Source organism: Delphinus delphis, chromosome 14, assembly GCF_949987515.2.
Source record: "Delphinus delphis chromosome 14, mDelDel1.2, whole genome shotgun sequence".
In the NCBI taxonomy this organism is placed as follows: Eukaryota; Metazoa; Chordata; class Mammalia; order Artiodactyla; family Delphinidae; genus Delphinus; species Delphinus delphis.
Genome location: NC_082696.1, coordinates 20,449,239 through 20,475,562, shown reverse-complemented (window position 1 = coordinate 20,475,562; position 26,324 = coordinate 20,449,239). Strand labels below are relative to the sequence as shown.

The 26,324-nt window shown below is 38.8% G+C and overlaps 1 protein-coding gene and 1 non-coding gene across 9 annotated transcripts in view; both read left to right on the top strand.

Annotated features, from left to right (window-relative positions):
* The window catches only part of UTRN (utrophin), a 497,409-nt gene that overhangs the window by 67,118 nt on the left and 403,967 nt on the right, over positions 1-26,324 (top strand). The window lies entirely within an intron of this gene.
* LOC132437452 (U6 spliceosomal RNA) lies at positions 16,804-16,910 on the top strand. The gene has a single exon (XR_009522035.1). It is a non-coding gene; the product is annotated as a U6 spliceosomal RNA (small nuclear RNA).

Below are 26,324 nucleotides of genomic sequence, written 5' to 3'. Positions count from 1 at the left end.
TTTCGATCAGCCTATTACTGCTTTTGTAAGTGCTGTATAAATATTTGCTATTGTTGTTCTTGTTGGTATCTTCCTTCATTTCAGTTATTGCTGGTGTTTAAAGACATACAGCTAAGAAAGACACACCAGGATTCTTTATACATTGAAATCTCCACATATAAAGAGGGCTGTATTTTTGATAAGATTTACTCACAGTTTGTCGGACACATACATATATATGGTGGGAAGAAATCTAAGCTCCATGCACAAAGGAGGTTTTCCACCTTCCTTACCTGCCATCTTCCTTTCTGACCTTGTAGCCCATGACTGAGACAGCTCACAGGTGTGGAGTTTGGAGGTTTTTGTAGGTGTGGAATGTGGAGACCAGTTGTTCCTCTTTCCCCCTCACACCAGGCTGTAGCCTGCTTTGAGCTGATAGTGGCTCAGCCTGGGTAGGAGCTTGTACTTTGGTTCATGCCAAATTCCCCTCCTTTCTGCATGACGATATGTTATTCGTGTCCTGATCCCTGTTATTTGTTAAGTTAATCTTTGCTTCAGGGATCTCAGAAGATCACAGCATTTTGTTTTTAGTGACTTCATTTCGTAATATATACTCTGGGGAGGTGAGACTAGACTAGAGACAGGTAAGCCCGATAATATGATATCTACAAATAGTGTTTTATATTTAACCTTCCTGTTCGATCCTCTTCAGCATTCTAGAAACAGATGCTTAAATTGTTTAAACAGACAGTCCCCCATTCCTTAGTCTTAGGTATCCATTTTCCTATTGACAGGAGATAGACTTATTTTTAAATTTTTTTTTATTTTAATTTTTTTTGCGGTACGCGGGCCTCTCACTGCCGTGGCCTCTCCCGTTGCGGAGCACAGGCTCCGGATGCGCAGGCTCAGCGGCCATGGCTCACGGGCCCAGCCACTCCGCGGCATGTGGGATCTTCCCGGACCAGGGCACAAACCCGTGTCCCCTGCATCGGCAGGCAGACTCTCAATCACTGCGCCACCAGACTGGAAGCCCAGACTTATTTTTTTAATCCTCAGATCTATGAGAACAGAATATCCAATAGGATATGAGGATCGGACGAAATCCCCTCATGTTAGAATCATAGATTGTAGGACTTCGTGTGGAAACTCTGACAGCCTTATTTTTTTTCTCCTTTGAATTCACTCAGCTGTTTTTGGCAAGTATTTATTTGTCAATATTGATTGATTATTAAAATAATTATTTACAATATTTAAATCTGAAATAATAAAAATTAATTTTAGTAATTTAAAATTATTTAAAATATGAGATCCTGTTGGTTAATTCATTGTTAGGTCTACTCAGAAAAATTAGGAAACATATTTCAAAAGGCAGGTTTTACATCCTACATATCAGATGCTGTCAGTTCATTGCTGTAGGGAGAGGAGCAAGGACAGAGGCTGTCTTCCCCTCACCCCACCTTGTCCCCAGCACACTTGTATTTTGATTGGGGCAGTTGGGCTTTGGAGTCAGACTGCCTGAATTTCAACGCAGGTGCCTCCATTTACTGTACACCCTTGGCAAATGCCTTAATTTAATTATGTATTTATTTTTTTAAAAAATTATTTATTTTTGACTGCATTGGGTCTTCGTTGCTGTGCACGGGCTTTCTCTAGTTGTGGCGAGCGGGAGCTGCTCTTCGTTGCGGTGCACGGGCTTCTCATTGTGGTGGCTGCTCTTGTTGTGGAGCACGGGCTCTAGGTGTGTGGGCTTCATTAGTTGCGGCACGCGGGCTCAGTAGTTGTGGCTTGCGGGTTCTAGAGTGCAGGCTCAGTAGTTGTGGCTCGCTGGCTCTAGAGCGCAGGCTCTGTAGTTGTGGCGCACGGGCTTAGTTGCCCCACAGCATGTGGGATCATCCCGGACCAGGGCTTGAACCCATGTCCCCTGCATTGGCAGTCTGATTCTTAACCACTGAGCCACCAGGGAAGCCCCAAATTCCTTAATTTTAAATGTCTGTGAGCTTTGCTGGTAAATGGGGTCCATAAAAGCATTTACCTCATGTGGATGTTGTGGGGATTAGATTACACAGTAGCCACGTAGGAAGCATTCAATACATGTTGCTAATAATAGCAACAATAATAATGTTACTAATACTGATATTATTACTATTATTAATACATTTAAAATAACAGTTTAAATTACCTTATGTAATAGAGATGCTATTGTGAATCAAACTTAACTGAATTGAAATTTGATTCTTTTTGCCCATTATCTTTAGGTGATAGTGAACCATGAAATAAGTAAACGATAGAGAAGTAGATATAAAATCTAGCTAATTCTTTCTTACCCTGAACGGGAATACTATGACTTCAGAATTTAAAACACTAACATTTGGTGCTATTCCATGGAAATCCTTCTTCCTAAATGTCTTGATATTAACTGTCTTCTTAGCTTGTTAACTCTTGTGTTGTTAAAATAAGATATTCCTTATTTCATAAGAACTTTCATTCTTTAAGGAAAATTCCAAATTTCTTATCTCCATTGTTGAGTGTTTTTTCTTTTAAAAATCACAGTAATATGAATGTTAGAAAGGAAAAAATATCCATTACAATTTCTGTCATCTTAACAGAATAGTAACTTTCATGTCTTATTTTCCCATTTAGTCTTTATATTCATATCTTAAAATAATTGTAATTATATAAAACTTACAATTCTTTGTTCTGGTATTTTAGTTTTATTATATTTCAAATAAGTAATTTTCATGCTTCCATCGGCTAGCTTTATATAATTTATTAACTCCTTGTTTTTTGGTATTTAGTTTATTCCTAGTTTTTCAAAATTATGTATAACAGTGCATGGAAAAATTATCTTTATTGATCTGTAAAATGGAGATAATAAAAATACCATAGGTTTGTCAAGGATTATTTAAGTGAATGGATGTAAAGCAGGGCTTCTCAACCATGACACCGTTGCCATTTTGGGCTAGATAAATCTTTGCTGGGGGCGCTGTCCTATACATTGTAGACGTTTAACAGCATCCCTCGCTGCCCACCAGTTTTGATATACAAAAATGTCTCCAGACATCGCCAAGTGTCTCCTAGAAGTCAGACTCGCTCTCAGTCGGGAACCCTGATATAAAACATTTAGAGCAGCCAGGCACTGCTCTAGTGTGTGCTATATAAATATTTGTTATTACTATTATTGATGTTTGCTACCATTCTTCATTTCAGTTACTTATTTCTGATATGTTCCTAGAAATAGAATTTCTGGGACAAGGGGTTTAGTTTTAGGGTTTCTTTAATGTATGACTAAATGTTCTCCAGAAGGACTGTGTTAAGTTTAATGCCATCAGTTGTATATAAGTATGTCAATATCTCTGAGCTCCAGCCAGTATCCAATCGTGAGTACCACATGTTGTTTTAGTTTCACTCCCCATAATTACTAGTCAAGACAAGCATTTCCTATGTTTCTTTATTTGTATTGTCATATCTGAGGATTCTGGCTTATCCACCTCCCACACACTTTTTTTTTGAGCTGCTGTGCCATCTACCACTTGAAGTTGAAAAGTCATATCCTCAATAACCAAGTCTGTATTAAATCTCTTTGCTTGACCTTTAATAGCATCCAAGTTGAACATGGTTGAGGTCCTTTCAGATTACTGGGTTTTCCGCAAACACTCCTTTGCTGTTTCAGATTAAGACACAGTAATTGACAGTGCCCCATAATATTAAACCTTTCAGGATTTAAATATAAGGTGGCATCCTCTTTTTTTGAAGGATATTTTTGTGGAAAAGCACTGAACCCTGTATTCTGTTATATGTGTCATCTAACGTGGTTGCTTCTGGTTTATCCTTTTGGAAATAATCCCGATCCTAGCTGTAGCAAAGGCTGTTGGTGCCCTAACCGTAACCCCTGCTTTAATTCAGGCTCCTGCATTCTTTTGCTTGGCTGGAAAAGCTCACACCCAGGTTGGCAGGAAGTACCAGCCCCCGGCAACCCACTGCCAGTGACTGCTATAGTATAAATCCCCAGCTCTCTTGCATCTCAGGTAAGATACTTTCGAGATGAGCATTTTACACTGGTTCTCCCAAGTTCCCTGTTGAATTAAGATTCAGTGATAAATTAACTGAAAATGACCCTTTTGCTGGCTACCTTTTCTTTCCTGTCTCAATGTTTCACTCCCCACCCGTGTTTCCTGGGATCACCTCCAAAATAAACTACTTATAATATTGTAAAATATTTCAATTTTGGGCTTAGTCTAGAAGGCTGTGTTTGAGTTAAAAACATCCAGGAATTGAGGGGGGGACAAGATGGGTTTATTTCTGGATCCTAAAAGGGATGGCTGATGAGGAAAGAAGTGCCTTTTAAATTAGAGACACACGTTGATTCCAGCGATTTTTTTCATTATGCTGCCACTGCCTTACTAAAATTTAAAGAATAAAAACAAAGGCCACATTAATAATAGTTATAATAATAGTAATGGAAACAAAGAAAATGAGTAAACTATTTGCCTTGCTACTTAAAAAACTCAACTCATTGGAGCTGATTTTTAAAAAGTAAAATTTGGCTAGAATGTAACAGCTACATTTCTTTAAATGGGTGGAGTCAAAATGCTGAGGTCCTGGTGTGGTCACCCTAGACAGGGTAGAAATTTCCCCCTGAGGCACTCACTGGAAAGAGCCCACCCAAGGAAGGGAGGTGATCAGCACAAACAGAGGCACCTGTATCCCTGCCCCTCCCGACACCCTCCCATCTCCCCATCACCCAGCTGCTGTCTGTCAGTATACCCTCTTCTGAGTACAAACCTCCAGGAGCACTTATCTAAAAGTCACAGAGCTGTGATGTTTCCTCGCCAGCACAATGTTAAATGTAGGTTCTAAAAAGCGGAGGTCATTCCAAGAGCCTCAATGACGTTAGCTGTGAACATGACCCAGAGTGACCCACAGTGAATGCTGGCCCACATAGGTTTTGTATTTTTCATGTGAAAGTTCTTCCTTTGTTGTTTGTGATTAATTGCTGAATAGGATATAGGGCCAAATGATTTCATTGTTGAACACAGACTTGAAGGTCATGAGAAACTGCCTGTTCAAAGTAAACTTTGCCAAGATATGGAGAAGAGGTCTGCATTAACACCTGGATAGTTTTTGAAGCAAGGCAGAGCAAAAAGGAAAAAAACATTAAATGTCATTCTTTATATAATGTGAGTGTTGAGTTCAATTGGGTGAAATGATCATTGGATCCTCAGGATAAATGATGACCTATGAGGCTGAGTTTGCACTGTGAGTAACACTTTCAAATAAAGGTGTATTTGAGGACCTTTGTCCAGAATAGAAATGTGGTGAAGAGTTAGTTATAGGTATGTCTACTTTGTTAATAGCTTGATTTTTAAGTTTGATATCGTATTGGTTTGCTATTTGAAATATGCTTTTGAATTAAGTTTCTTAGTACTTTGAATTTCATGTTTTCAGAAGAATTTAAGAATAACACATAATAATTTAAGAGTAGCACATAATAATTTACTACTTAAATTTAAAAACAGAGAGACAAATAGAGAGACAAAATATTATGATATGAAACCCAGTATCTTCCAGAACTATATTTTGTGCTTATGTTCTTTTCTATGTGTTTTCTAGGCTTTTGAGTCAGAAGTTAGGAAAAGATTGACTTCTAGTCTGCCCATCTTTACTTGTCCCATTGGAGATGGAAGTGCCCCAGCTCCTAGTTATATATTTATGTACACATGTCCATTGGTATGGTGAATTGCCACAAGTTCTAGTAGCTATAACTTATATTCTAAGGATAGATTCGTTTAGAAAGCAATGCACTGAGAGCCTGGTTTTCCCAGGACTGGTGTGATGTAAAATGGTTGAGAGGTGAGTGGACTTGGGTGCATCTTGTTCCTCCTGTTGTTACTGGCTTGCTTTCCAGCTGGGTCTTAAATCTCCTCTTTCAGGACAGCTTCTAGGCCCTAAGTCAGCTGGTAGGAATTTGATTTTGTGTGGTAGGAATAACTGCAGGTGGGGAGAGACAGAAACTACTTACTCAACAGTTCCCGTAACAATTTCCCCCTGCTTAAAGCAAGCAAACAAAACAAAACAAAACACCACCCCCCCCCCCGCCCCAAACATTATAATTTTGTTGGAGTTGAGTTACCCCTGTTAAAGAAGTTTTCTTACATGGCTAACTCTTAATTTCTTCGTAAGGATCAGGATTTTTCTCTTTTCCCTAAGGGTATGTTGGGTTATTCCTTTGGTAATTCAGGAAATATTTATTGTATACTTATGGTGTGTAAGGAACTATGTGAAAGAGGCCAAGGAGTAAGACAGTTTCTTCCTTCAGGGAATTAAGAATCTCATTAGGAGGGGAGATCAACATGGGCATGGAGACATACTGATATAATATTATTAACTTTAAAAATCCCCCAAATATTTTGTTATAAGTAAGGAACAAAGTATGATTGAATTTAAAAGTTGGGGGTGGAGTGGGTATTTAGAGTTGGATCGGGGGAGTACATCTATCTAAAGACTTCTTGAAAGAGAGGGTACCATTTGATATGGAAACTGATGGGGGTATTGGGGCTGGAAGAGAATTCCAGGCAGAGGGCACAGATTAGTAGGGGATGACTATAGGAAAGCGTGCTGAATGCCATTCTAAGTAGGTTACTTCACACTATATCATATAGATAGCTATACATGATTTTGAAGGCATTGGGGGATGTTTGGAGATTTTGTGCATGCAGAACTTTGTGATCATAAGACGTTAATCTTTCAAAGGTCTTTAGGATGCAAATAGGAGGGTGGATAGTATAGAAGCTTATTGTAGTACATCAAGGGAAAGATTGAGGACCTGGACATTGGGGTTGGTAGCTTGGGAATATCTTGGTTCTGTTGAAGAATTAACTTGAGTTATGGCAAACTCACTTCATGTTTTTCAATATTTAGGATTCTGCTGCCAAAAGCTGAGCTAACTCTTCTCCCTGGGTGTAGCTGTGATTGAGAGAACCTGTGTGTGAATGATTCTTCCCTGTTGTTGAATTTGCAGTGTCGGTTTCTAGTTTCGGAGCTCAGCTGATACCTGCAGAAATTGCTTCTGATTGTGACCTGCGTCTCCCTTACTGTCTGTTTTGTGGGGTTTTTTCCTAGTTATTTTTCCCTTGAAAGATAAAAGGAGGCTCTTAGGCCAAATTTCATTCTTTTGGTTTAGCTCATGTGGGATTACACCCCGTGTAGGCTTTGTCAGTAGGTGCTGATCTGTATAGAAGCTTGGATATCTACAGCTTTGCTCTCCCTGCTTTGTGGTACTACTTCTGATTTTATATTTCCAAGTTTGTGATTCACAGGCAAGGGTGAATGACTGAGAAATATTGCAGATGAGTGGGTGTGTTTGTTTCCTATTGCTGCTGTAGCAAATTAGTATGAATTTGATGGCTTAAACCAATACAAATTTATTATCTTACAGCTCTGGAGGTCAGAAGTTAGACACTGGTCTCACTGTACCAAAATCAGGGTGTTGGCAGGCCTGTATTCCTCCTGGAAGCCCTAGGGGAGAATCAGTTTCCTTGTCTTTTCCAGCTACAAGAGGCTGCCCATGTTCCCTGGCTCACAGTCTCCTTCCGTCTTCAAAACTAGCAATGGTGGGTCAAGTCCTTCTCACGTTGTGGTGGATAACTCTTGATTTGCATTTTCTTTTCTTTTTTTTTTTCACAGTTCTTTCTAGCGTTTAGAAAGAACTGTAAATTATAAGCTTAAAAATACGATTGGCTTAGGGTCATCCTAAGAATTACAGAGGAGGACCTAAAAAAAAAAAGGACCTGCGCAAAGAATTTGGCGTGGTGGTTAATTCCCCAGTCATTCCTGCTTATCCGAAATAAATGTCACTTTCTTTTGGCAGCTGACTTATAATTAATTTTTAAAAATGCTGGAAGAAGTGTGTGTGTGTGTGTGTGTGTGTGTGTTATATTATGATCTGTATGTTTATCTGATGATGGGGAAAAGGGAGGGAATGACCCATGTGCTTTCAGCTGGAAAGACAGCATGGGATTGCAGTTCTGGAATGGATCATAAAGAGTAGACTTAACTTCGCTGTGACAAAAACATGTAAACCACTCATGATTCTCCACTTTTTACACTTTATTCTGAAGCCATATACTTCAGTTAATGTGATTTAATGGTTTTCTCTCAAAGTGTCATTTGGCAGGATGTTACTAAGGAGAAACATGATGTTGAAGTGTATTTGGGAACAAAACGAGTAGCCAAATTAAATGACTCATTTTATGAAAAGGGAAGAAGGTCAGAGGTTAGTTAACAGGGTGCTTCTTTGTTCATCTGCGAATCCAGTGATAGTTTGACCTTTGGGAGAAATTTATTTTAGGTCAATCAGTTTTATTAAGGCAGGTGCTAGAGATTTTATGTTCATTGTATTCTACTGTTGGCATAAGAACTTGGACATTATAATTATCATATGAATATAAAAGTTGATGTGCTATAGTAGTAAAATTTATGTTAATTTAGTTTGAACTAAGGAACATACCTATGGGAGATATCACTTCCAAGAAATCTCTACTTATGTTCTTAAGGACTTACGTATGAGTCAAGAATTTATTAAGAAAATACTTCCAAGACAATAATAGATGTCACTTAGACACATCACTTCTTCCTTGATAATTTTTTTTTTTTTTTTGGTATGCGGACCTCTCACTGTTGTGGCCTCTCCCGTTGCGGAGCAGAGGCTCCGGACGCGCAGGCTCAGCGGCCATGGCTCACGGGCCCAGCCGCTCCGCGGCATGTGGGATCTTCCCGGACCGGGGCACGAACCCGTGTCCTCTGCATCAGCAGGCGGACTCTCAACCACTGCGCCACCAGGGAAGCCCTTTCCTTGATAATTTTATACATATGATTTTTTTCTGACCTCCATCCCAGTCATCATTATATAGATAAGGCAATTGTCATTGAATAATATTTAGAACTTTTAGAATAATAATATTTAGAATAATTTTTAGAAAGTATACATTTCAGAAATACTCAGTTTACTGTTAGAATGGAAGAAGGGTTTTGTCGTAGACAAGTAGATGTCAGTTTAATAACCTACTAGCTTAGACACTGCCTAAGTCTTTTGTTTTCCTATGATAAATTTGATTACCCTTTACTTAGAAGGAGAAACTTATCTTCAAGGAGATAATTATTTGCTGGATGAAGGCCAAGAGAAGAAGTCTAGGAATGTTAAGCCTCCTTATAAGAGGAAGTTTGTGTTTATTTTATTACTGATAATCCTTAGTGATCTAAGGATTGAAGTCCTGTAAGTTTATCACTGCTCTTCCTTTTCATTTCCCATAAAGAGCCTTTGTACAGGCAGTTCAGAATGATCACATGGACATTTAAGATGGCCTGGTGCTGGACATTCATTCCTTCAGTTTTTGTATTTTGCATCAAGTAGAAGAAAGAAGGAAAAACCTTGGGCTATAACAAATAAGAATGACATTAACTAGAGAACAGTGGGTCTGACTTGTAGTAGATGCTCAATAAACAATATTTAAAGGAAGGAACCAAATAATTTGTTTGTATATGTGGTTAAAGTTAGTTTTCATAGGGTGGACTTTCTCTCTGTCTCTCCCTCCCTCTCTTTTTGCTTTGGGAAAGGTGTTTCTGTTGTATCCAAAGGAAAGAGACACATTTTTTTAGCATTTAGAAAGAACTGTAAATTATAAGCTTAAAAATATGATTGGCTTAGGGTCATCCTAAGAATTACAGAGGAGGACCTAAGAGAGATCTAGTGACTATTTTTTCATGATTTAGAAGATGTCTCTACTGTATTTGGCTTAAGGGACTTTGCTTTGTTATCTGATAAAACAAAGATTTGTTATCTGTCTTGACCTTTTATAAAATGAGACCTTATAATAATCTTTTGAGATAAAGTTCTTAAACTTTTTTCTGCGTCAGGGAGTCATTTAAAAATTGTTAGGAGCTATGGAATTTCTGCCACCACTCCAAATCACATTTGCAAGTACACAGTTTTTCTCACAACTTTAAGAAGTTTGTAAAGTCACTAAAACTTCTTCAGATATAGAACAAAATATAACCTTTTGTTCATTTGTTCATTTTATTCATATGTGTTCATTTATTTCCATGGCTTTTAAGGTTTGTAGGATTTTTGGAGAGAATGCTACCTTTTTTTAAAAAACAAAATATTATGTATATATGTTTAAAAAGTCAACCATTTCATCACATAAAAATTATGCCCTACTCCCAGGGAGGGAAATCTCCATCATTAGATGATTTTTTTTTTTTTGGTTTGTGTGCATATGCTAGCAGATGTATTATAATATATAGGCATAATGCCTATTTTTAATAAATATAAAATCATATTGTTTTACAGCTGTTTTTGTTTTGTTTTTTGTTTCTGCTTTAGCTATACATATTGAATCCCTTTCTATGCCAGTATTGGTAGATCTAGCATATTCCTTTAAAAGCACTACTTCACCCTTTATTTAGCATGAGCATAATTCTACAGACATACTAAAATTATTTGTAGATTGACTTTTATATTGAACATGGTTGGTGGCAGAAATAAGAGGAGAGAAGGAGCGACTGGTCGGAATGACATCGTCGTTGCTCAAACTCTGCTTTGTTCATCTTCTCACAGAGTGGTTGTGTAGAGCTGGAGAAGGCATACATTTTGAACAGAGGAGGTTGTTGGCCAAGAAATAGGCCTCCCCCTAACACAATACCCACTGTGATGATTTACAGTGTTTCAGTCTCAGCAAAAATACCACTTGTATTCTGAATTCCTTTGTTTCAACTACATAACTCAATAAGAAAGTTTCCTACAATTGAAAAGAATAGGCACTGTTTAGAGGCCAAGTTTTGCCTTGTAAGGCTGAATGTGCTTTATTTTAAGCTACTCTTTCTTCTCAAGAAGACTGGTATAAACAAGAGGAGGGCCCTCTGGTAATTTCTATGCAAAGCATCAGTAATACTGTTTCTTTTTAATTTAATTATTTTTAATCCTGCTTATTTATTTAGTGCCTAACGCTATAGCACCTAATGAGCTCAGTGTTTGTGACAGTACATCCTACTAATGAGTGGAGGCAGACTGCCTGGGTTGGAATCTCTTCTTCAACTCTTATTAGCTATGAAGCCTCGGGTAAGTTTAGTAACTGTTTCCTCATCAATAAAATGGGGGATACTCATAGGACAAACTCATGGTTGTTACGAGGATTAAATAAGATAACGCAAGTGAAAAGACAATCCAGGGAATGGGAGAAAATATTTGCAAATTGTATTTCTGATAAGGATCTAGGATCCAGAATATATAAAGAATTCTTATAACTCAACAATAAAAAGACAAATAGCCCAGCAGAAAAGTGGGCTAATTTTTGAATAGACATTTCTCCAAAGATATACAAGTGGCCAATAAGCTTGTGAAAAATATGTTCAACATCATTAGTCTTTAGGGAAAGGCAAATCAAAATCACAATGAGATTCTACTAGGATGAGTATAATAAAAAATATGGGAAAGAAGTGTTGATGAGGATGTGGACCCTCATGCACTGCTGGTGGAAATGTCGAATGGGTACAGTATCTTTGGAAAACTGCTGGTTCCTCAAAAAGTTAAGTGTTGCATTATCTAACTCAGCAATTCCACTCTAAGTTACATCCCCAAGAGAATTGAAAACATATATCCACGCAAAAACTTGTTCACAGATGTTCATAGCAGCATTCTTCGTAATAGGCAAAAGGTGGAAACAACCAGAATGCCCATCAGCTGACGAATGGATCAACAAAATGTGGTCTCTCCATACAAGGGAACATTACTTAGCCATAAAAAGCAATGTAGTATTGATACAAGCACGAACCTTGGAAACATAATGCTAAGTGAAGGAAGCCTGGCACAAAAGGCCACATATCATATAATCTATTTATGTGAAATGTCTAGAATAGGAAAATCCGTAGAAAGTAGATGAGTGGTTGCCTAGGGCTCGGGGAGGGGAGGGAATGGGGAATGACTGATAATGGGTACAGGGTATGGGGGATAATGAAAATGTTCTGGAATTAGATAGTGATGATTGTTGCATAACTTTGCAAATATACTAAAAACTGCTGAATTGTACACTTCAAATGTATGGATTTTGTGGCATGTGAACTATATCTCAGTTGACAAAAAAATGAGATAATGCAGGGGGAGTGGTACCATGCCTTCATATGGTAAGAACTCTGCACCTATTAACTACTTCTACTGCTATCATTATTTTCATTATTATTATAAAAGGATAATTTCTTGTAATGTGCTTATATTATTTCTAGTTCTTTTCTTCAAGTTACGCAAATGTTAGCAGTTTGGTGCTTGTAAAATGTTTTTCAAGATCTGCAGTTGTGAACAGGTTCTGTGATGGAAAGCCTTTGAATTATTGTGAGTGTGTTTTTTCCATTTGCTTGCACTGCATCTTCTTAGTATAAAATAAAGTACTTCTTGGCAGGTCATATGGCATTTATAGATTTTTTTTTTCTTTTTACTCTCTTTCATTTGATTTATCTGATTGGCCACACTCAACTCTTATGATGAAGAGAAAGCAGAGAAACCAAGAATAGGATAATCTAGAGGAATTCCTCAATCTTGATGAAATCTCCTTTTAATATTTTTCTTCCCACTGTTAAACTAGTAATTTTTCTCCTTCTGGGCAATAGCTACATAGTATGGGACTTACAGTAGTACAACATGTTAACATAAACACACTTGGATGTTTTTTGACAACATTTTATCTAAAATATATGTCAAAATCGAGTCTTTACGTAGTCAGTTATCTGGAATAACATTTGGGCTTTGCTAAATATGTCTATGGTATTCTCTACACTGATCCTTTTAGAACTATTAATAGATGAGACTTGGGAGCATTTCATGGTTTTCAGGATTAAATGGTATTTATGCAAGTATACAAACTTTAGTACATTCTGGTTTATAACATGTTAGAATATTTGATTATGGCTAGGGAATTGCACATTATCTGCCTATTTGAGGATCTAAAATTGATCTGAGCTGTGTTTCTAGATTTACTCCCTCAAGCTTAAAGGATGTTCTGATTTTGTTACTATCAATATCAACAGAAGATCATTTCAGTTTCCTTGTAGCTGGGTGTCATGGTGACTTTTTTTTTTGGCCAGGCTCTTTCTTTGAATGTGTGACCTTGTTTGGCTTGTCTTTGATTATTATATATCTCTACTTAGTCTGATTTGCCTGGCTGTTGCTTTACTACTTCACTTTGACCTTTGATAAAGCTGTTACACTGACTCTTTCCTAGTGGGGACCCACCTGGTTGCCCTGCCAATTAGATGCTTTGGTCTTGCTTGCTGGTTGGAGTGTGTCCCTTGATGGCCTTAAAGCTGGTATTCTTTGTATGCTAACACATATATATGGAATCTTAAAAAAAAAAAAAAGTTCTGAAGAACCTAGGGGCAGGACAGGAATAAAGACGCAGACATAGAGAATGGACTTGAGGACACAGGGAGGGGAAAGGGTAAGCTGGGGCGAAGTGAGAGAGTGGCATGGACATATATACACTACCAAATGTAAAATAGAGAGCTAGTGGGAAGCAGCTGCATAGCACAGGGAGATCAGCTCAGTGCTCTGTGACCACCTAGAGGGCTGGGATAGGGAGGGTGGGAGGGAGACGCAAGAGGGAGGAGATACGGGGATATATGTATATGTATAGCTGATTCACTTTGTTATACAGCAGCAACTAACACAGCATTGTAAAGCAATTATACTCCAATAAAGATGTTAAAAAAAAAAGGAGAGGAGAAAAAAAAACTGGTATTCTTGTTTCCTAGTTCCTGCCTGGGTGCTGTGTGCGGTACCTCTTTTCTGTTCTAGAGCACAGGCTTGTCTCTGACAGTTGCCATGTTTAACATGCCAACTGCAGTTTTATGGCATGACTTTTTTTTCTTGCCACACAAGGGGTAGCAGCCTTTTTTAAAATTGTATGTTTAACATGAGTATTAATACTAAAATCTTATTTATGTATATATGAATACATTATATATGGTTACTGTTTTGATTTGAAAATTTCTATAGTAATTGTGTCCTAAATATTTATATTATTTATATTCTTATTTAGAAAAAAAATAAACGGTGAGTTCTGGTAATTTATACATTAAGGAATTATGTGTACAACTGCCATAGGTGTCTTTGGTTAAATTCTTTTATTAAAATTGCACTTTTAGTGAAGTAAAAAACTTACCGTAATTTCTGTGTACATGTGTGTAATATAACATGTATTTATAATTGAGATTGTAGTTTACTAGTATGTATTCACATAAATCTGTTAAGTTAAAATATGTGCCGTTTATCAAAGTTTGGCACAATTATGTGTTTGTACGTAAACCCATGTGATCTTGGAATGTAGTCTTGGGGCTGGGCTGACGGTCTGTGTGTATGAATGTAGGGAGAACGACTCGTGTGTGGTTTCTATTTCTTTCCACCGTGAGGGCCCTGCACAGTTTCTTTTCTGGTTAGCTGCTGCCGACATGATTGTAGGGCTGCTCCCTGCGTGTGGCTTGGCCTCAGAACCCACGCTGTCTGCATCCAGACCTACTTCTTCTCCGGTTGCAAGTCAGCGTAGTATAATATTTACTGGAAGAGAGTAAGTGGGTATGGTTGCTTTACGTGTGCTCCAGCTTGCCCTTATTAGTATTTCTTGGTTCTCCCATCAGCAGGTCTCTGATTTCTTCATCAAAAAACAATCTTGTGCAGTCATGATCCTACTGCCTTTACAAATCAGCCAGGCTTTGGAAAGGGAAGTGATTGTTCATCAAAACTCTAAACAGGGGGATAAAATGTTCTTATTTAGATGAATCAGGGGTCAATTTAATTTTCTAATGAGCTTTAGAATTGCTTTTCTTGTCTGCCTTTAGGCACTCTTTTAATTATGGCTTTTCTTCTTTTCAGTGTTTCTAGAAGTCACATTTTCACTCTCTGCTCATAATAAAATGATCTTTAGACGCGTGGAAAAGAGGAAATGAGAAAGAAAATCTGGGTTATCTCAGTGATCGTGGTTTTAGAATTTTGCAGAGGGATGAGAAGGCCATAGATATAATAGAATCATGTTCTTTTATTGAAGTGGACAATTTATAAGTCTAGATTGAATTATAGTCAATATACAGTTTGTTTGGACTTAATGAACATATTAAATACATTCATTCAATAATTTTTAAAATCGACAACGTGTATTGGGAGCTGCATATACTATGGCAATCAAAGTAGACTTTTCTTGCCCTCATGGACTTACACAAATCAATAGGTAATCAAATTGAGATAGGTATAGGGTGCAAAGGAAAAGAAAACAGGGTACTTTGAGAGACTGGGGAGGTCCAGAAGAAAAGATGTTTAAAATTAGATCTGAAATAGCCATAGGAGTTAAGCAGGTTGACAATAGGCTATAAGCAGGCAGAGCAGCATGAGCAAATATCCTGGGGCAGGAAAGGGCTGGGTGCATCTGAGTAACACAAAGGCCAGTGTGGCTGGAGCTACTGAGAGGAGGGGAGAGTATTGCAAGATTAGACTTGGCATAGGTAGGGGTCAGATGATTCAGAGCTTTGTAAACCGTGTTAATTTAATTGTTCCAGAGTTCATTGTCAAGCTGGCCAGCATTTAGAAAGTGGATTGAAAAGGAACAAGAGCAGACATTAGGAGATGGTGTCAGGTTATTGGCATTACGTTAGTGGATTCCAAGCAGGAGATAACAGTAGCTCAGACTGGGGGATGACTGGGAGATGAAGAGTTGTGGGCGGAGTTAAAGTATATTTAGGAATTTGGGACCAACAGAAATTGGTGATAGATTGTGGTAGTAGATAGATTGTGGAATGCTAAGGACTGGTTTCAGGGTCCTGGCATGAACAAGAGGGTAGTTTACGGTGTTGTGTACTGAGTTAAGAAAGACTGGAGACAGAATTGATTTGAGAGAAGACCAACAGTTCAGTTTCAGATGTGTTAAGTTTGAAATGAGTCTGAGAGATATCTCAGTGCAGGTGTCAGATTGACGGTTGGATACGTGCTGTGTTATTTATCTCTTGCTGCATAACAAATTGCTCTGAAACTTAGCATCAGATCTGTATTAGTTATCCACTGCTGTATAACAAATTACCCCAAGCTTTAGCAGCTTAAAACAACAAATATTTACTGTCTCATGAGGTGTTCTGGGTCAGGAGTTTGGGAGTGGCTTTGCCAGGTGATTCTGGCCAAGGGACTCTCATGAGGCTGCAGTCAAGTTGTTGACCAGGGCTGCAGGCTTGACTGAGGCTGGAGGATCTGATCCCAGAATGAGTTATGCACATGGCTTTGGCTCACCATCGGCCCCAACTGGGCCATATGGTTATCCTTAGTTTCAAGAGGAGGTGAGTATTATAACTGGCTATCTTGCTTCAAGGGGGAAAAAAAAATGAGGTTAGATTTGTAAGCAAGAAAGGGGAAAAGGATGATTGAGTAGGTAAACAGCAGTATCTACCACAGTGAGTTTGAACAAATGCTTTCCTCTGGAGTGAGATAACCAGAGGCATGGTCATAGTGAAAATTCTGATTCTAGAATTCAGAATATCTGACTTTATATTCCAAAGGAATATGTTAAAAATATGAGTTTTAGGGCTTCCCTGGTGGTGCAGTGGTTGAGAGTTCGCCTGCCGATGCAGGGGACATGGGTTTGTGCCCCGGACTGGGAAGATCCCACATGCCGCGGAGCGGCTGGGCCCGTGAGCCATGGCCGCTGAGCCTGCGCGTCCGGAGCCTGTGCTCCTCAACGGGAGAGGCCACAACAGTGAGAGGCCCGCGTACCGCAAAAAAAAAAAAAAAAAAGATGAAATTGGGTCCTCACTTTGTCAGCACATATACTAAAATTGGAATGATACAGAGAAGACTAGCACGGCCCCTGTGCAAGGATGACGTGCAAATTCATGAAGCGTTCCATAGTTTTTATATGTGTGGCTGATTCACTTTGTTTTAAAGCAGAAACTAACACACCATTGTAGAGCATTTATACTCCAATAAAGTTGTTAAAAAAAAAAGATGAAATTGGAACCAAGTGAAATTTCCTCATTCGTCTTATTGGGGAATGTATGAGTTGAGACATACTAAATATTTCTTCTTTGAAAATCGGGTTGAAACAGAAACGAAAAATGTTTACTGCATGTGCTTTTTATCCCTAAATTTTTTTTTTTTGTGGTGCAATACATATAACATAAAATTTACCATTGTAACCATTTCTAAGTAAACAGTGGTATTAAGTACATTTACACTGTTGTGTAGCTATGACCACCATCTACCTCCATAACTCATTTTATCTTGCAGAATGGAAAGTCTGTACCTATTGAACAATGACTCCCAATCCCAGTCTCCCCCCAGTTTCTGGAAACCACCATTCTACTTTCTGTCTTTATAAATCTGACTACTGTAGGCACCTCATATAAATGGAATCATGCAGTATTTCTCTTTTTGTGATTGGCTTATTTCATTTGGCAAAATGTCCTCAAGGTTTATCCATGTTGTACAGTGTATCAGAATTTTCTTCTGTTTTAAAAGGCTAATATTATTCCATTGTCAGTATATGCCATATTTTGTCCATTCATCCATAGGTGGACACTGGGGTTGCTTCCACTTTTTAGCTCTTGTGAATAATACTGCTATGAATATGGGTGTGCAGATGTTTCTTCAAGATCCTGCTTTCAATTCTTTGGGGCATATTATTGCGTGTGCTTTTAACTCAGTTTCAGTCAGGTTTGCTAGTTTACCCTTGTCCTGAGGGAAGTGCTAATGCTTTGAAGAAAGATTATCTGTCCAAATCTTTTTTTTTTTTTTGCGGTACGCGGGCCTCTCACTCTTGTGGCCTCTCCCGTTGCGGAGCACAGGCTCCGGACGCGCAGGCTCAGCGGCCATGGCTCATGGGCCTAGCCGCTCCGCAGCCTGTGGGATCTTCCCTGACCGGGGCACGAACCCATGTCCCCTGCATCAGCAGGCGGACTCTCAACCACTGCGCCACCAGGGAAGCCCTGTCCAAATCTTTTTGTTTGATTCACTCTCTTGCTCACTTCAAGAAAACTTTGTCATCATGAATTATATTTTATGTCTAGGATGATCAAGAGAAGGGGCAACTGTAGTTTCTCAGAAGACACTGGCCATTGGGTTGCTGCAATGTAAAAGAACTCTAGTTTATAGGGTGTCATTAGAAAGGAAATATGAAACAAAACAGAGAACATATCCTTTCTATGCAAAGCTGTGTTGACTGTGCACATGGATTACTCTCTAAGATTCTAGTCTCCTACTTCAGAAATGATTTTACAGTGAGCGAAGTCTAGTAAGGAAACCTAAGTCGTGGAGCAAATGCTTTTGGTGTTTTTATAAAACTGACTAACAGTCTAAAATCATGAAAGTGGAGAGGAGATGTAATCACTGGCTATAAAATCATTTGTTTCAGAAGAGCAAACAAGAATTGTTCTTCTAATCTTCAACTGAATTAATTAATCTTCAACTAAGTTTAATTAATCTAGACTTTTTGATGCTTTAATGAGGTACATTTAAGACGAAGGAAAGGAAGATCTATTATATATAGAAAAGAATTACCAAGTTTCGCTATTCCCAGAGATGGTATAGATTGAATTTACAAATTTTCAAAAAAAAGACAAGTAAATATCAGACCCACAGTAGAGACTATTAAATAAAGATAGTGCTGATTTGAGGCAGGATCCTAATTTTCAACAGTGATATAGGGACTTTCCAGGCGGTCCAGTGGTTAAGTCTCTGTGCTTCCAATGCAGGGGGCGCGAGTTTGATCCCTGGTCGGGGAACTAATATCCCACATCCTGCACTGTGTGGCCAAAAATTAAAAAAAAAAAAAGTGACTTAGAGGATAAATGATCATAGAGGATAACATTAGTGTGCTGGGGGAGTGGTTTCTTGCATTTTTGTTCATGCTGTGGATTTCATCTTTTATCTCCCTTATCCAACCCTACCTGAATAAGCTTTTCAATAAAAATTATTAATAACTCTTGTGAACTTTTTATATAGTTATGTAAGTTGAAAATGAGGGAGTATGCATTTTTCAATATAAGGCTATATTTAAATTATTTTACTCATTAACTTTCAGTTTGTACACTTTGAAGCAAACAGTGCTGTGCTTCATGGGCTGATTTCTTCTTTTCTTTTTTTAATTAATTAATTTATTTTTGGCTGTGTTGAGTCTTTGTTGCTACGCGCGGGCTTTCTCTAGTTGCAGGAAGTGGGGGCTACCCTTCGTTGCAGTGCCTGGGCTTCTCATCGCAGTGGCCTCTCTTGTTGTGGAGCACAGGCTCTAGGTACGCGGGCTTCAGTAGTTGTGGCACGCAGGCTCAGTAGTTGTGGCTCGCGGGCTCTAGAGCGCAGGCCCAATAGTTGTGGTGTACGGGCTTAGTTGCTTCGCAGCATGTGGAATCTTCCCGGACTAGGGCTTGAACCCGTGTCCCCTGAATTGGCAGGCGGATTCTTAACCACTATGCCACCAGGGAAGCCCCATGGGCTGATTTCTTAACTGTGAGTTTCGTGGGAAAAATCTTTACCCCTGAGTTTTTTGTTTTATAAATTTACTCTTTTATTTATTTATTTTTGGCTGCATTAGATCTTCGTTGCTGCGTGTGGGCTTTCTCTAGTTGCGGCAAGTGGGGGCTAGTCTTTGTTGCAGTGTGTGAGCTTCTTACTGCGGCGGCTTCTCTTGTTGCAGAGCATGGGCTCTAGGTGCCCGGGCTTCAGTAGTTGTGGCATGCGGGCTCAGTAGTTGTGGCTCACGGACTCTAGAGCACAGGCTCAGTAGTTGTGGTGCACGGGCTCAGTTGCTCCGCGGCATGTGGGATCTTCCCGGACCAGGGATTGAACCTGTGTCCCCTGCATTGGCAGGCAGATTCCTAACCACTGCGCCACCAGGGAAGTCCTACCCCTGAGTTTTTAAGGGGAAACAGTGTTCCTTTCTGTCATGTTCTTCCTGCTTATTATAAGTATCTTGGGCAAAGGATTGCATTTTAATGGACTTGCAATTTTGAAAATTTATTAAAATGACTTCATTTTAAAAAAATTATCTTACGTCTTGGTTTTAACTTGTTGTGGCTCAATGTTAAAACATTCTAAAATAGAGAAAAAAGTTTAAAAAACTACTTCTGAAATACTCTATTTTTCTTATTTAAAAATTGCATTTATACGGCATGTTATTAAAGTATATGAACAAAGGACAAATACTCCTCATTTTTCTCCCAGATATGTGTTCTTTTTCTGAAAGTCAGTAAAATACGAGGTTTTGAGAAAGTCTAGGTAGCTTGTGTAATCTGTCAATAACTTTATGTTTTGCATTAATCTTCTCTTCTGTCTTCTCGTCTTAATAGCTGATCAGTGCACTGATCATTTTGCCTAGGAATACTTTATTGCAAAAGGTGTATTTTAAGTGATGCAATTCCCTCTTCACCAGTGTTTCCATAGTGAATGGACTAGAAGACGGGGAGAGATCGGCCGACTTGGCACAGTTATTTTACATATAGCCAATTATCTCTTCAGGCTGAAGTGGAAAATTCACTGGAAAGACAGATATAAGTAAAAGCAGCTTAACCTGGAGAGTTTCATTTTTAGAAATACGTGCTCTTAACTGCATCTAATTTAGGAGTATGGATCCTGATACATTTCTCTCACTCATCCTCTGGGGTTTGGCTCCATAAGGGAGCCCTTCTTGGGTACTCAGTGTTGGCATCTAACATCTCTCCCTCCCTCCTAGATCCTTCCTGTCTGCATGTAATTACAGATACATGGAAGTCTCCTATTCTCACCATCCCGCTCCGAGGCAGACAAGACAGGCAGACAGACCTCCTCTCAGCTCAGTTTATTTTTATAGCTGCCAAATTCTCTAACCTTCCTACTTGTCCACATTAAAGTGGAGAAAACTACAACTTTTGCAGGATGGGTGCTTTAAAGAAAAGAATGGTACAGAGTGTTATACACTCATTTCAGAAATTAGCAAATATAGTTAATAAAAATAGAATATAAGAATCTCTCAGGACCTTCTGAGAAATAAACAGTGCTAATATTTTGGCTCTTACCTTTCTGGTCATATATGTATACATTGTATAAATGAAGCACCGTGTGCTTTGATGACCTGCATTTTTATTCCTTAATATATTATGAAAAATCCTTCCATATCTTTATTTTCTTCTCTGGTATCATTTTTGACGGCTGTATTTATGTATGAAAATATGCTTCTAAATAATCCCCAAGGATGGACATTTAGATTAACAATTTTTTTCAATTATCAAGTGTGCTTTGAAGAACATCCTTTTAAAGATATCTAAATATTTGTGTATCTAATGATTTCCTTAAGATAAATTTCCAGAATTTCTGGGTCAATGGTTATAAAATTTAAAAGTATGCTAATATCAGTGTAGTTATATTGTCCCAGGAAACTTGTAATAATTTACATGGCTGCCAGCCCAAAGCCAGCTTCCCTGTTCCCTCACAACATCGCATGCCATCTGGGTCTTAGGGGTTAAGTTCACTTTTCTATTTTCAGGCCTCATTTCCCCCCAGATCCTCCGGTAGCTTGCTTTAACGCGGTGGACTATGTCTTTCTTCTGAAAACTTGAGCTTCTGGGGTGGTCTCCTCCATGTGAAGACCTTCTCTCATTTGCTCTGGTTCTGCTTGGTATCTTCACCCAAATATCCTGCTAATCTCTAATTCATTAGGTGCAAAGGAGAACTTCCTTTCCTAATCCATTTCTTTTCCTGTGCTGTTCTTATGTTTTTTTTTGTTTTTTGTTTTTTTTTAAGTAGAGAAGCACTGTCATCCTTCAAGTTAACCTAAAAGCCTGGGAATTTTGTGGACTCTCTTTCTCCTTCATTACCCTTGTGCTAATTTAGTAGTCAAGTCCTGGCAACCTTACCTCTAAAACTCTGTACTTCTTGCATCCATCCCTTTTTTTCTGATCTCATTGCTACTCCACTACTTCAGGCTTTCAGATATCTAGTATGGGAGATTATAATATACCTCAAACTAGCTTCCTCTCTCCCAGTCTCCTTTCCTACTAAATCTAGTTTTCATGTTAAACTCAACTACAGGACACTTCTGATTGTGTCACTCCTTGGCTCAGTAAAAGTCAGTGGCCAACATTGCTTGCTTGTTTGAACCCTCAGCTTGATATTCAAAATCCTCCACAGTCTAGCTGCAGTCTATTTCCAAAATTCAGTGGCATTGCAACTCTGGTCTAAAGCCATCCAGCCAGAGAAACAACTCACATTTTTGTCTGCCTGTCCTGTTCTTTTCATGCCTTTAGGACTTTGCTTAAGCTGTTCTTTTCCATAAATGCCCCTTTTAACAATTTTTATATGCCTTTAACATATCTATTCAAGGCCTAATTCAAATGCAATTTAGTCCTTGAATTCTTCTCTGACCTCCTCTTCACTTCCATCGAGAAGAAACATTTTTCCTCTGAATTTATAAGTGTATCTGTACCTAATATATTAGCTATAGTTGTCCATCTGTTATTTATGTACTTGTCTCACACCCTTCTCCCAAAACTCTTCACACACCTCCCCTTGATAGCTTTCTGAAGGCAGCACTTGGATCTCTTTGGGGACCAATATAGTTGGTCTGATGCTCAGTAAATGTCACCATCTGTTTCTTTGCACAGTGTTTTCTACAAAATAGGTGAACAACTAATTTTCATTAAAAGAGTAGGAAATATAAAACTTTAAATGATGAATATAAGAAAGACTTAGAAATATTTCCTATTCTTTTTTTAAAATTTATTTTTTTTAACATCTTTATTGGGGTATAATTGCTTTACAATGGTGTGTTAGTTTCTGCTTTATAACAAAGTGAATCAGTTATACATATACATATGTTCCCATATCTCTTCCCTCTTGCGTCTCCCTCCCTCCCACCCTCCCTATCCCACCCCTCCAGGCGAAAGTCTTACAAAATGGACAAAACCAATTTGGTTATGCACAACCATTAATTTTTGCTATAGTTTTGCTCAGTAACATTAGCCCCCTGTGCTTAAAAGTGGGGTGTGAAGGGTATCCATTGTCCTACTATCAGGGTTATAATGAAGGCAACTTTCAGACCAAACCTGCTGTGCATATTAGCAAGCAGGCTGAAAAAAAATTTCATGCAGCCTGTTTCATGAGCTTGGAAAGCCAAGGCTCTCTGTCCTTTTGAAGGACATGAAGGTTTTAGTTGCAGGAAATGCAGCAATATTCTAGAGCTGTACAATGCAGTGTGAAGGCTGCTGTGACTAGTCCAAGCTAAGATGTGCTATAAGTGTGAAATACACACTGAATTTCAAAGACAGTAAGAAAAAAGAATGTAAGATATCAGTAAAGTAAATTGAGTATATGTTGAAATGGCAATATTTTGATGTATTGGGTTAAATATTACTAAAATTATTTTTACCTCTTATTTTAAAGTGGCTACGAGAAAATTTAAAATTATGTATATTTCTATTGGACAATGCTGTTTTAGAGAAAAGATTTAGTTAGACTTATAGACAGCATCGGGTAACTAGAATCCTCCCAGCTAATGGCTGAACACAGGGCCTTAAAGGATCTAGCCTCCTAGACTTGCTAGATTTTATTGTTTAATCGATGCTGGGACATGTCTATAAAATATTTTGGCCAATTCACATGCATTGAATAACACTAAATTCACCAGTGGGAGATTGTTTCTAATCTTCTAATTATGCCAGTTCTCAAGCCTCAGTAAAAGCACATTTGTCACATTCATTAAATTAATTAACAAAGGCTCTGGTGTTAATGGCCGCACAGATAATTGATGCCTTTTTAGTGGCCACCTCTGGAGTTTAGCCTTTCTAATTAAATTACAGCTCACCATCTCTGGAGTGTTTTCTTGGGTTGGGACAACTATGAGCCCCTAGAGTGGTTTGCACACTGGAATATGTGTGTCCCCTTGTGGCCAGCTTTTCCAGGTTGTTTAAGCAACTTGAGGAGGCATCTTAGGTACCAGCCTTCTGCTTTCCCACCTTTCCTTTCAGGATTCCCCTCCTGCAGTTTACAAGAGAAAGACACACCTCTCACCCTCCCCAAATCTTACTGTGCTGCATTACTTTGAGGCACCAAACAAGGGGGCAGTTTCAAAATGTAAAGCAAAGAACACTTCCTTAAGAATTATTAAAATAGTCAGTGCCGGGGCTTCCCTGGTGGCACAGTGGTTGAGAGTCCACCTGCCAATGCAGGGGACACGGGTTTGTGCCCCGGTCCGGGAAGATCCCACATGATGCAGAGCGGCTGGGCCCGTGAGCCATGGCCGCTGAGCCTGCACGTCCGGAGCCTGTGCTCCGCAACGGGAGAGGCCACAGCAATGAGAGGCCCGTGTACCGCAAAAAAAAAAAAAAAAAGTCAGTGCCTTACTACATCTGAGGCAAGGCTTTGTGTCCCCCTTCCGTCCGACCATCCATCCAACCATCTATCCACCCACCTACCTTAGAATGAGAATTGTAAAGTGAGCTTTTGCCCTGGAGTACATATGAATGTGGTTTTAATTTTTTTTAATTTTTAAAATTTTAATTAATTAATTTATTTGGCTGTACCTTGCTGCTTGCAGGATCGTAGTTCCCTGACTAGGGATTGAACCTAGGCCTTGGCAGTGAAAGCGCCGAGCCCTAACCTTCTAACCACTGGACCGCCAGGGAATTCCCTGAACATGGTTTTTATTTTATTTTAATTTTTTAAATTGTAGTTTCTTTATTATGGAATATTTAAAATCTGAACTCGGTTTTTAAATAGAAAACTAAAGTCAGACTTCCCATGTCAGAAATTATGTCTAATTTAGCTGATTAGTTTGACAGTGAGGACTAGTTTTGCCATTTAGGGAATAGAGGAGACATTTTCTATTAATCGAATGATCTAGATTTGCAGCTGCTTAACAATGTGCTGGGAGTTACATCTTTTTTTTTTTTTTTTTTTTTTTTTGCGGTACGCGGGCCTCTCACTGTTGTGGCCTCTCCTGTTGCGGAGCACAGGCTCCGGATGCGCAGGCTCAGCGGCCGTGGCTTATGGGCCCAGCCGTTCCGCGGCATGTGGGATCTTCCCAGACCAGGGCACGAACCCGTGTCCCCTGCATTGGCAGGCAGACTCTCAACCACTGTGCCACCAGGGAAGCCCTGTAGTAGAGTTTTAATGGTGGTATACATGTTCCTGAGACTTGTGTGTTTTCATAGGGGAAACGACTCCTAATTTCTCTGCCACATTTCCAGATTAAGATTTAAATTGACATTTGTTGCTAGGTTCTGCTAAAAGAATTTTTGATGTGCATTTGAGCTGGTGAAGTGAAAAAACAATTTAAACTAGTTTCCTTGAAGATTTTATCAGGCGGTATTGTTGATGTTTCTTGCTTCACTTCTCTTACCCATCACAGAAATAAAATTCCAAGCTGGGCAGCGGCCCTTGGATCTGTGTGAGCTTGTCAGAAGCGTTTTAAGAAGAGCAAAATATTTAGAGGAAGAATTTGGAAAATCAGCCTTAAGGGACTTAACACATTTTTCTTCTCCTAGTTCAGTCCCGTGTTTGTCCCCCTAATAGAGAAAGGTCATTTATGGGTAAGATTTACTAAGCCAAGAAAGGCTTTTAGAAACGGAATGTTTTTTTTACAAAATCCAAATCTAAAGAAAACACTTGTTTGGAATCCTGAAAGAATATATTTAGCATGTAAATTACACTTAATGCATATATAAATAATCCAGTTCTATATAAATTTGTGTTGTCTGCTTACACATTTTTATTTTGGAAACATCAAAATAACTAATTGATTTGATAATGGAGAGTTGAACAAATTTGAGACTTGAAATTTGGTATAAATTTCTAGGAGGGCAAAATGATCAATCAGAATAGTGGGATTTAGGATTTTAAGTCCTGCTATCACTTTGCTAGCAAATTTTTGCCTCCCTGAAACAGACCTGGACGAAGGTTGTTAGCATAATTTTTTGTGGTGTAGAGGGCAGTTCTATACCAGTAAGTGTTCAGATTTGTTACATTTTAAAAATCTCATAATTGAAAAGCTGCAGGCTAATTCCTGTCGTTTACTGAATTCCTGTCTGGTAGAAGATAGGAGGGTGTGTGTGTGTGTGTGTGTGTGTGTGTGTGTGTGTGTGTGTGTGTGTGTGTGTGTGTGTGTGTGTGTGTGTGTGTGTGTGTGTGTGTGTGTGTGTGTGTGTGTGTGTGTGTGTGTGTGTGTGTGTGTGTGTGTGTGTGTGTGTGTGTGTGTGTGTGTGAAAAGGGAAATGTGAACTAAAGGCTTATTGAGATATAAATCCCTTTTTCCCCCTTTAACTGTACCAGGAAAATGAATAAAGCAGAGTGTTTATATATTTTG